At 37.0% G+C, this 12,547-nt stretch overlaps 1 pseudogene; it reads right to left on the bottom strand.

The window, feature by feature from the left end:
• Window positions 1-11,331: 11,331 nt before the first annotated feature.
• Window positions 11,332-12,102, bottom strand: LOC139176105 (craniofacial development protein 2-like; annotated as a pseudogene).
• Window positions 12,103-12,547: the final 445 nt, after the last annotated feature.

Raw genomic sequence — 12,547 nt, 5'->3', positions numbered from 1 at the left:
CACAATAAAGGACAGAAACGGTATGGACCTAACAGAAGCAGAAGATATTAAGAAGTAGCAAGAATACACAGAAGAACTATATAAAAAAGATCTTCATGACCCAATAAACACAATGGTGTGATTACTCACCTAGAGCCAGACATCCTGGAATGTGAAGTCAAGTGGGCCTTAAGGAAGCATCACTATGAACAAAGCTAGTGGAGGTGATGGAATTCCAGTTGAGCTATTTCAAATCCTAAAAGATGATGCTACTGAAGTGCTGCACTCAATATGCCAGCAAATTTAGAAAACTCGGCAGTGGCCACAGGACTGGAAAAGGTCAATTTTCATTCCAATCCCAAAGCAAGGTAATGCCAAAGAAGGTTCAGACTACCACACAACTGTAGTCATGTCATACACTAGCAGAGTAATGAACAAGACTCTCCAAGAGAGGCTTCAACAGTACATGAACTGAGAACTTCCAGATGTTCAAACTGGATTTAGAAAAGACAGAGGAATCAGAGATCAAATTGCCAGTATCTGTTGGATCATCAAAAAAGCAAGAGAGTTTCAGAGAAATATCTATTTCTGCTTTATTGAGTACGCCAAAGCCTTGACTGTGGGGATCACAACAAACTGTGGAAAATTCTTCAAGAGATGGGAATACTAGACCACCTGATCTCCCTCTTGAGAAATCTGTATGCAGGTCAGGAAGCAACAGTTAGAACTGGACATGGAACAATGGACTGGTTCCATATAGGAAAAGGAGTACATCAAGGCTGTATATTGTCACCTTGCTTATTTAACTTATATGCAGAGTAAATCATGTGAAATGCTGGACTGGATGAAGCACAAGCTGGAATGAAGATTGCCAGGAGAAATATCAGTAACCTCAGATACACACAGATGGCACCACCCTTATGGCAGAAAGCAAAGAGGAACTAAATAACCTCTTAATGAAAGTGAATGAGGAGAGTGAAAAAGCTGACTTAAAACTCAACATTCAAAAAACAAAGATCATGGTATCTAGTCCCATCACTTCATGCCAACTAGATGGGGAAATAATGGAAACAATGACAGAGTTTTATTTACTTGGGCTCCCAAATCACTGCAGATGGTGACTGCAGCCATAAAATTAAAAGACACTTGCTCCTTGGAAGAAAAGCTATGACCAAACTAGACAGCATATTAAAAAGCAGAGACATTACTTTGCTGACAAAGGTCCATCTAGTCAAGGCTATGGTTTTTCCAGTAGTCATGTATGGATGTGCAAGTTGGACTATCACGAAAGCTGAGTGTCAAAGAATTGATGTTTTTGAACTGTGGTGTTGGAAAAAACTCTTGAGAGTCCCTTGGACTGCAAGGAGAGCCAACCAGTCTATCCTATAAGGAAATCATCCCTGAATATTCATTGGAAGGACTGATGTTGAAGCTGAAGCTCCAATACTTTGGCCACCTGATGCTAAGAGCTGATTCATTGGAAAAGACCCTGATGTTGGGAAAGAGTGAAGGCAGGAGGAGAAGGGGATGGCAGAGGTTGAGATGGTTGGATGGCATCACTGACTCAATGTACGTGAGTTTGAGCAAGATATGGGAATTGGTGATGGACAGAGAAGCCTGGCGTGCTGCAGTCCATGGGGTTGCAGAGTCAGACCCAAGTGAGCGACTGAACTGAACTGACGTACTGGATACAAACTTTTATCATATTATTATTTGGTAACTTAAATATTATAATGTAAATGGTTTATTATTTAATATCCTCATTTAACAGAAGAAAATATTGAACATAGACGCACTGAATGATCTAAGATCCCACATCTAGGAAGTTCATGAGCTCAGATCAAGCCCTGAAATATGACTCTAAAACTCCAACTCACCACTCTGCTATCTTGAAAATATCACAGTCAATTTTTAAAACAGCCTGAAAAAAGAGAGCATTTGGTTAATGAAGTGATTTACCAAAGCCGGCATGGCAATCCTCTCTGGCATTCTTGCCTGGAGAATCCCATGGACACAGGAGCCTGGTAGGGTACAGTCCCCATGAGATACATAGGTGTATCCCCAATGGGATACAAAGAGTTGGACATGACTGAAGTGACTTACACACACCCACACATACAAAAAGGTTTTGATCCTTTCAGTTATATGGTATACTTAAGAAGAGATCTAAAGAAACCTAAAATGTTTCTTTCTTAAAATTGAAAAAAGAATAGTTGAGTAGCTTCCACTCAGTACAATAAAAATATATTTATTTATTCAACAAATATACTTTTTACGTCTATCCCATGCGAAACGCCATTCTAGGTACTTGAGATAGAGTAGTGGATAAACAGACAAAAGCCCCTGCCTTTGTACAGTGACATTATACTGGAGAAAGACAGATATTATGATATGTTAGAAAATATTAAATTTTATAGAGAAAAGAAAAATATCAGGAAAGAGTGATGAAGAATTGTATTCTAAGTAGTACAGTCTGTAATATCTTTACAAAATGTGGCATTTAAGCAAAAAGTTGGAAATGATAGAGTCAGCTTTAGAAGTACTGGGAGGAAGGGTATATAAAGCAGAGGAAGCATTAAAAAGCACTGATGGGGAAGGATGGCTGGCATGTACAAGGTGCTGGGAGACTAGCATGGTAGGAGCAGGAATGGCCAGGGGAATGACGGGAAAAATAGAGCCAGAAAGGTATGAGGAGACAGATATTACAAAGTGTATAGAGCATGAAAAATGCTTTAATTTTTATTGTAAATGAGATGAAGAGACATCAGAGGGTTTTGAACAAGAAAGAGACATAATCACATTTACTTTTAACATTATCACTCTGGCTTCTCTGTTGAGCATAGGCTACAAGACAGAAATTGAGGAGAAAGTAGGAAATCAATGGCAATGATTTTGTTGAGAAATAAAGAAGGTAATCCATGAATATGGCAGTGAGGGTGGTTACAAGTGGTACAATTTAAGATATACTTTAGAAGTAGAGCTGAAAGAATTTTTCAGTGGGTTCAGTGTGAGCCATGAGAGCTTCTTTTTGGACAGGTTGAGTTAGAGATGTCTATTACATATCCAATAGAGATGAAAAGAAGGCTGAACACACAGATTTGGTGTTCAGGAGAAGGTGAAGCTGGAGGGGAAATTTTAGGGATCATCAGCACATGAACATTATTTAAAGTCATAGCACTGGATAAGTAAGTGTAGGCTGAGAAATGAAAAGGTCAAAGGACTGAATCTTGGGCTATTCTAAAGAAGTTTAGAGATCAGGAAAAAGAAAAAGAAACACTAAAGAAAATGTAAAGGAGGGACTAGTTGGTCGTGGAAAGATGGGAATATGCACCATGAAAAAAAGGATCACTTACTAAAAGTGTAAGTATGATACTGAGCAGGAACAACTGACTTCAGTAACATGGTCATCTTCAATTATGTACATTAGTTTCAGTGGAGTGATGGGAATGGAATGTTTATTGTAGTGAATTTAAGGGAGTTTGGAAATAAAAGAATTGCTGGTAGTGAGTAGTATTACTTTCTGGGCATTTTTCTATAAGAATAAATCATTAAATGGGATATTAAGTACAATGGGCTTGGGATCAAAACAAATTTTTTAAGATATAAATATTGATGGTCAGTGGTTAATGGTCTCAATCCAGGAAGAGATAATTTTGCTAATAAAGGAGGGATAAGTTTGCTCATGCAAGATCCTTGAGTAAGAGAGAGGAATGGGATCTCATAGTGGAGAATTTAGCCTTAAAGAGTAACAGAGAGAATTGATAATAACAAGAGGGAAATGAGAGTATGTAGGCTTGGATGTTGGTAGGAGACTAGATGTGGTCATGGGCACTCAGTGCCTTGAGTTTTCCAGCAAGGTAGAAAGCAAGGACACCCTGAAAGGAAAATAATTATTTGACCTCAACACATAAGGCAACATTTTTTATTTTCTTTTTATCTATTTATTTTCTTTTTATAGAGTTTACTGACTGTATTGCTATATCTGTTGGTTTTTTCCCTCATCCACTTCAGTTTGAAATCCTGTTAACATCTTTCTAAAGGATTGGAATGCTTTAGGTCTTTTGGCAGTAATTCATCATTGGGAACTGGAGCAACAGAGAAATCTACAGTAATACTGGAATTCAGCCATAAGCACCTGGAAACCCTCTTAAATCTCTGACTCTACATTCTTTTCAACAGTAGCAACTTCCAACAGAGGATGAACACAGGGTGCCTGGCAATAGCTGCTTAACTGGATCATAACAAAGAAGTCAGGAAAGTAAAGTTAGGAGAGGAACTGCTGCTCAACAGGAGGTGCCTCTCCAAAAATTTCCCTTTTTTGCATCTGTGTTGGTCAAGTTGGCAGAAATACCAAAATAGCATTATAACCTAAGATAGATGCTGTGCTATTTTATTTATTCACGTGATTAACAGTGTAGGGTTAACTCTTCTGACCTTAGAAGTAACTTCAACTGCCAATGGAAATTATCAAGTTTTCAATTCAGTTCAGTCGCTTAGTTGTGTCTGACTCTTTGAGACCCCATGAACTGCAGCACACCAGGCCTCCCTGTACATCACTAACTCCCGGAGTCCACACAAACCCATGTCCATTGAGTCGGTGATGCCATTAACCATCATATCCTCTGTCGTCCCCTTCTCCTCCTGCCCTCGATCTTTCCCAGCATCAGGGGCTTCTCAAATGAGTCAGCTCTTCGCATCAGGTGGCCAAAGTACTGGAGTTTCAGCTTTAACATCAGTCCTTCCAGTGAACACCCAGGACTGATCTTTAGGATGGACTGGTTGGATATCATTGCTCAAGAAGTGAAGATAAAGACAAAATTCATTATTTTATATATTTGAAATAAATTTCAGAGGTAAGTATAGTGACTATTTCCTATGAAATAATCTACAGAAAATAAATCTTCCCCGTTTCTGTAAAGCTTCTAAGTGACAGGATAGTTTGAAATTATGGTGGACATTTTTGCTCTCAATTTAAGAAAAATAAATATCCTTTCTGTATGTACAAAATAGCCATTTTTCTAAGCATAAAGCTGAAAGATGATCTTCTATACAATTTTTTTTTAAGTTTTCTTTAGGCTTTTTTTTGGGTATTATTATCTTTGGCCTGAGACAAGCCTTACTACAACCCACAATTATGCTCCATGTTAGAATAATTTGCTGTAAGGAGAGAAATGATATGCATCCTTACCCTTGACAACTATAAAGAAATGAAATGTATCTGTTAAATTCCCTTCTATTACTCCCTTACATTTGCATATTCTTAAATAACTGGCCTAATAGCAAGAGCATGGAAAATACTCTAATTCCATCTTTATTCATTTTTGGCCAATTTTTTAGCTTAACCACTGCATAGATATGGATGACCTCATATGACATATAATTAAGTATTCAATCTATAGTTCTTAATGTCAGAAAAGGTACAACTTGACTTACACTGGCCCATTACTTACCTTTAGTTTTATATTACTGGTATTTTTTAAAAGTTCAAATAAGTAATATTAAAAAAAAAAACACTGAAGTTCAAAAAAAGATTTAAAGAAATTTTACACCATAGTTGAGTTGAGTCAAAAGGAGAAAAAACAGTTTTACATTTACATAAAACACCTATGAATTATTAGTGACCTTTCAAAAATTGTGTTTCAAATATTTACTCTGAGACTCTTGGCTAAGCCATGATCAAAGAGCAGTAAACTATCTGAATGTACCAAACTATAAATTGAAGAATTTTAATAATTCCATTTAGATGCTAATCTGTCATCTAGATAAATTCATCACTACTTTGATGTGCCACATCAATATATGACCCTGGGAAACATCAGGATTAATTTATTATGTATGGTGTGATATTTCTTCTATATCAGTGCTAAAATATACATTAGACTTCTTCTCTATAAATTATGTTTTTAACACATATCCTACAATTTTCAATATCTGTTTATATACCTGTTTTTAAAATACTGGAAGAACTGCAATCACCAGTTGGATATATGGTATTTCACAAGTGTCCATTTATTCTTTTATTTTTTCGCACAACCCTCTAGATTGCTTTTGTTTTGTTTATCACAGATGCTCTGATGCAGTCTCTTACTTTGGTAGATGTGTTATACTTGTTGGTCTCCAGGTTTCCGGGAGGACTTATTTGAAACAGAGAAGAAAAATGATATTTCCCAATGACTTTATACAACTTTTGACAGAATCCTATGCAGTGTTTCTAAATGTTCTTAACAAACTAAGAGGCAAATGTTTTTCAATATACTGTAACTTCTCGTAACAGTTCCTTTATTTTTTTTTCCACATTTAGCCTTTTTCCTGTCTCAATTATTTTTCTTTACCATTTATCAATTATTTCCTTTGCTAACTCTTATGTCTTTAACATAATTTATATAAGGCATAATATGTTTTCAATAAACTCATTCTTAACTTCAGATCATCTATCTCTTCCCATTTTTTACACAGAGCTAATGTTCTCTTATTCCTTTTTTCTTTTAAACTCTATAACTATCATTTGCCATATGTTTCTTCTCTTTGCATCTCATTTGATAAAGAGAAAAAAGGGAGAAGAGAAAGAAAACCAACAGTCTGAACTCATTCAACCAGTAGAGCACGATGTTAGGTTCTTTATATCTATTGAGCAATTTAGTTTTCATAGCAAACAGATGTAGTATACATATATAATATGTAAACAAAGAATAAAAACTCATTTTCTGACCAACAAACACATGAGATGCTCAATACCACTACTTATTAGAGAAATACAAATCAAAGCTACAATGAGGTATCACCTCATATCATTAGAATGGCCATCATCAAAAAGCCTGTGAACAATAAATGCTGGAAATTATGTGGAGAAAAGGGAACCCTTCTACACTATTAGTGGAAATGTAATTTGGTACAGCTACTATGGAGAGCAATATGGAGGTTTGCCAAAAAAACTAAAAATAGAACTACCAAATGAACCAGCAATTCCACTCCTGAGCATATTCATGGAGAAAACCATAACTGAGAAAGATATAGTAATCCCTATGTTCACTGCAGCCAGAACATGAAAGGAACCTAAATGTTCATCAACAGAGGAATGGATAAGAAGATGTGGTACCTATATACAATGGAATATTACTCAGACATAAAAGTAACGCAATTGTGCCATTTGCACAGATGTGGATAGACATAGAGATTTTCATACAGTGAAGTAAGTCAGAAAGAGAAAAACAAATAGCAATAATATCACTTATATGTAGAATCTAGAAAAATGGTATAGATGAACTAATCTGTAAAGCAGAAATAGACTCAAATGTAGAGAACAAAGTTAGAACAAGCAGGGGATGAACTGGGAGGTTGGGATTGACATATATATGCTACTCTATATAAAACAGATAACTAATGAGAACATACTGTATAGCACAGGGAACTCTACTCGATGTTCTATAGTGACCTAAATGAGGAGGAACTAAAAAAGAGAGGGTATATGTATACATATAATGGATACACTTTGCTGTACAGCAGACACCAACACAACACTGTAAAACAACTATAATAAAAACTTAAAAAAAAAAGTCTCAAAAATATAACTTAGCCAAGCTATATATTTATTAAGTGGATAAAAGAGAATTAAAACTCAGGTCATGTACTGTCAGTTTGTTCATCTCACTTTGCCATTCCCTACCACTATTACTGGGAAGGATTTAATCATAAACCACTTGTCATGAGTATTTCTGTTCCCAACAGTGTCTGCCTGCCTGTTGAGTACCATAAGCATCTCTTTTTCCAGACATTGCTCCTGCTGGGCAGGACATCCAAAGAGTATTGCTATGCCCTAATATTGTTAGTATAATATTATACTTTTCTTTTAGTATATAAGACTAAAACAAAAGCCCATATAGATTTGGGCCTGGCAACAAATCTGAATTACCATGCTTCCATGTTGGAAGCTAAGATTTTGCTGGAGTTATATTTGTTCACTTCTCTCTTGTGGTGTATTTTCTTCTAAAAGACACATAAAAATTATTTATACTAAAAACTATTAATAACACATATAAAATTAAGTGACAGCTACAGTTATAAATCATAAAGTAGGGAGATATAGTTCCTAGATATGAAAAATCTCTTGTATATCCAGAAAAGACTACAGAACTTAAATATATCTAAGATCCACAGATCAAAACCAATCTAGGCCCATTCTGTGTGAGAAATATATGAATAATCTCTCTTCTCTCAGAGCTGGAAATCAGTAAGCACCTTATTATTCTGTTATTTTCAAGGTGAATAAAACCCACTTTATGAAATCAGAAGGATAAAACAATCAACCAAATTTTAAAAGAAACTGAATAATGCCACATGTATAACACATAAGTATTTGGTAGCATTTTTTTTTTAAATTAAGTCATTGATTTCAAGCCCTGACAACTCCACAGCTGATTTTCCTGTGTAACAATCAAAGAACAATTAAGCCATCCTTGTAAGAAATGATATATCATATGGTTGTCCACATGGCTCAAGAATTATCAGCATAATTGACAAAAAAAATTCTAAATATCAGATACACAAAATTGATGGAACAATGACTAGGGCTAAGAAATCACAGGGGTCAAAGACAGTCAAATACAACTGTACTTGGAGAAAGGCACCATGATCAAAGAATTACATTGGTGTCTTCTAAAGCCACAATTCACATACCTTCATATGACTTTTTCACACTTTTCCTACAACTTTCTGCAAGAAAGCACTACGCCTTTGCATTGTATGTGCAAACTATTGGATATGAGCACAAAGATTCTTCTTTCATCTGAAGCTAATGTATGTCAGTGCATATGGAACACACACATAAGTGATGGTGGAGATGCAAACCCTGCAGCTCCATATATGCTAAAGGAATCAAAATGTGTTGCCACATTATTAAATTTGTGAGACATTTTTCACACATTTTAAAACCAATTTTCAGGTATTATCTTGTGAAATAAGTCTCTTAAAGGATGTTTCATCAAACTTATGGTTGGAACTGTCAGAAATAGCTGTACCTACTGGAATGAGTGCAAGGTTATGGGAAATAATAAATGAAGACAGAAGATGAGATCTTTGCAACCTCTCAGAGAATGCCCCAGATTGCAAGGGATGAGGAAGGAGAGGCTATAGATATCGATGGAGGAAAGAGTCAAGGTGTGTTAGCTCCATCCTTGCAGAATTCATGAAGAATAATATTAAATGGGACATGGTGATGATACCAGGCTATCACTTAAATAGCTTCATATCCAAATACAAGGAAACCTTCATAAGTTCATTAGTTCAGTTCAGTTCAGTCACACAGTTGTGTCTGACTTTTTGCGACCCCATGAAATGCAAGACGCCAGGCCTCCTTGTCCACTACCAACTTCCGGAGTCCACCCAAACCCATGTCCACTGAATCAGTGATAACATCAAACCATCTCATCCTCTGTCATCCCTAACTCCTCCTGCCCTCAAGCTTTCCCAGCATCAGGGTCATTTCAAATGAGTCAGTGCTTCGCATCAGGTGGCCAAGGTACTGGAGCTTCAGCTTCAACATCAGTCTTACCAATGAACACCCAGGACTGATTGCCTTTAGAATGGACTGGTTGGATCTCCTTGCAGTCCAAGGGACTCTCAAGAGTCTTCTCCAACACCACAGTTCAAAAGCATCAATTCTTTGGTGCTCAGCTTTCTTCAGAGTCCAACTCTCACATCCATACATGACCACTGGGAAAACCATGGCCTTGACTAGATGGACCTTTGTTGACAAAGTAATGTCTCAGCTTTTTCATATGCTGTCTGATTGGTTATAACTTTCCTTCCAAGGAGTAAGCATCTTTTAATTTCATGGCTGCAATCACCATCTGCAGTGATTTTGGAACTCAGAAAAATAAAGTCAGCAACTGATTCCACTGTTTTCCCATCTATTTGCCATGAAGTGATGGACCGGATGCCATGATCTTAGTTTTCTGAATGTTGAGCTTTAAGCCAACTTCTTCACTCTCCTCTTTCATTTTCATCAAGAGCCTCTTTAGTTCCTCTTCACTTTCTGGCATAAGGGTGGTGTCATCTGCATACCTGAGATTATTGATATTTCTCCTGGCAATCTTGATTCCAGCTTGTGCTTCCTCCAGCCCAGCATTGCTCATGATGTACTCTGCATAGAAGTTAAATAAGCAGGGTGACAATATACAGGCTTGACATACTCCTTTTCCTATTTGGAACCAGTCTGTTGTTCCATGTCCAGTTCTAACCATTGCTTCCTGACCTGCATACAGGTTTCTCAAGAGGCAGGTCAGGTGGTCTGGTATTCCCATCTCTTTCAGAATTTTCCACAGTTTATTGTGATCCACACAGTCAAAGGCCTTGGCATAGTCAATAAAGCAGAAATAGATGCTTTCTGGACTCTCTTGCTCTTTTGATGATCTAGTGAATGTGGGCAATTTAATCTCTGGTTCCTCTGCCTTTTCTAAAACCAGCTTGAGTATCTGAAAGTTTACAGTTCACCTATTGCTGAAGCCTGGCTTGGAGAATTCTGGGCATTACATTACTAGCATGTGAGATGAGTGCAGTTGTGCAGTAGTTTGAGCATTCTTTGTCATTGCCTTTCTCTGAGATTGGAATGAAAACTGACTTTTTCCAGTCCCATGGCCACTGCTGAGTTTTCCAAATTTGCTAGCATATTGAGTGCGTGCTTTCACAGCACCATCTTTTAGGATTTGAAATAGCTCAACTGGAATTCCAACACCATCACAAGCTTTGTTCATAGTGATGCTTCCTAAGGCCCACTTGACTTCACATTCCAGGATGTCTGGCTCTAGGTGAGTGATCACACCATTGTGATTATCTGGGTCATGAAGATCTTTTTTTGTACAGTTCTTCTGTGTATTCTTGCCACCTCTTCTTCATATCTTCTGTTTCTGTTAAATCCCTCCCATTTCCATCCTTTATTGAGCCCATCTTTGCATGAAATGTTTCCTTGGTATCTCTAATTTTCTTGAAGAGATCTCTAGTCTTTCCCATTCTATTGTTTTCCTCTGTTTCTTTGAATTGATCACTGAGGAAGGCTTTCTTATCTCTCCTTGCTATTCTTTGGAACTCTGCATTCAAATGGATATATCTTTCCTTTTCTCCTTTGCTTTTCACTTCCCTTCTTTTCACAGCTATTTGTAAGGCCTCCTCAGACAGCCATTTTGCCTTTTTGCATTTCTTTTTCTTGGGGATGGTCTTGATTCCTGTCTCCTGTACAGTGTCACAAACCTCCATCCATAGTTCATCAGGCACTCTGTCTGTCAGATCTAGTCCCTTAAATCTATTTCTCACTTCCACTGTATAGTCATAAGGGATTTGATTTAGGCCATACATGAATGGTCTAGTGGTTTTCCCTACTTTCTTCAATTTCAGTCTGAATTTGGCAATAAGGAGGTCATGGTCTGAACCACAGTCAGCTCCTGGTCTTGCTTTTGCTGACTGTATAGAGCTTCTCCATCTTTGACTGCAAAGAATATAATCAATCTGATTTCGGTGTTGACCATCTGGTGATGTCCATGTGAAGAGTCTTCTCTTGTGTTGTTGGAAGAGGGTGTTTGCCATGACCAGTGCATTCTCTTGGCAGAACTCTATTAGCCTTTGCCCTGCTTCATTCTGTACTCCAAGGCTAAATTTTCCTGTTACCCCAGGTGTTTCTTGACTTCCTACTTTTGCATTCCAGTCCCGTATAATGAAAAGGACATCTTTTTTGGGTGTTAGTTCTAAAAGGTTTTGTAGGTCTTCATAGAACTGTTCAGATTCAGCATCTTCAGTGTTACTGGTCAGGACATAGACTTGGATCACCATGATATTGAATGGTTTGCCTTGGAAACGAACAGAGATCGTTCTGTCGTTTTTGAGATTGCATCCAACTACTGTATTTCAGACTCTTTTGTTGACTATGATGGCTCCTCCATTTCTTCTAAAGGATTCCTGCCCACAGTAGTAGATATAATGGTCATCTGAGTTAAATTCACCCATTCCAGCTCATCTTAGTTCAATGATTCATAGACTGTCGATGTTCACTGTTGCCATCTCCTGTTTGACCACTTCCAATTTGCCTTGATTCATGGGCCTAACATTCCAGGTTCCTTCATTAATAATACCATTCATTTATATATTCACTCACTCATTTTTCTCATGAACTCACTGTCTCAGTAGATCACAAAGCAAACCACATCTTTTCCCAATCTAAAAACTAGGTGCCATTCTAGATTCTTTTCTCTCCCTTACTTTCCCCTGCATTCAATTTTCTAGTTTCTACCTCTACTCACCTAAAATATTCCACCTCCTCAAGGGAATGTCAGTCATTACCCTGACCTAGAATAGCCTCCCACTATTTTTATTTCTATAACATATATTTGTTTATGTATTTCCTTCTAATTTTTATCACCATCTGTCATATCATATTTATTCCTATTCACATCCTTATTCCCCAAAGTGACCTAACTACAAACTTACGTATTATGGCTAATGTATACATATTTATTGATTAAATATTTTTTTTCTAAATGTTTTAAATTCTCAAGTTCTTTAAGAAAGGGCTGAAATGTTCTTT

This window comes from Bos indicus, chromosome 1 (assembly GCF_029378745.1).
Source record: "Bos indicus isolate NIAB-ARS_2022 breed Sahiwal x Tharparkar chromosome 1, NIAB-ARS_B.indTharparkar_mat_pri_1.0, whole genome shotgun sequence".
Taxonomy (NCBI): domain Eukaryota; kingdom Metazoa; phylum Chordata; class Mammalia; order Artiodactyla; family Bovidae; genus Bos; species Bos indicus.
This window is presented reverse-complemented; position numbering and strand designations above follow the sequence as displayed.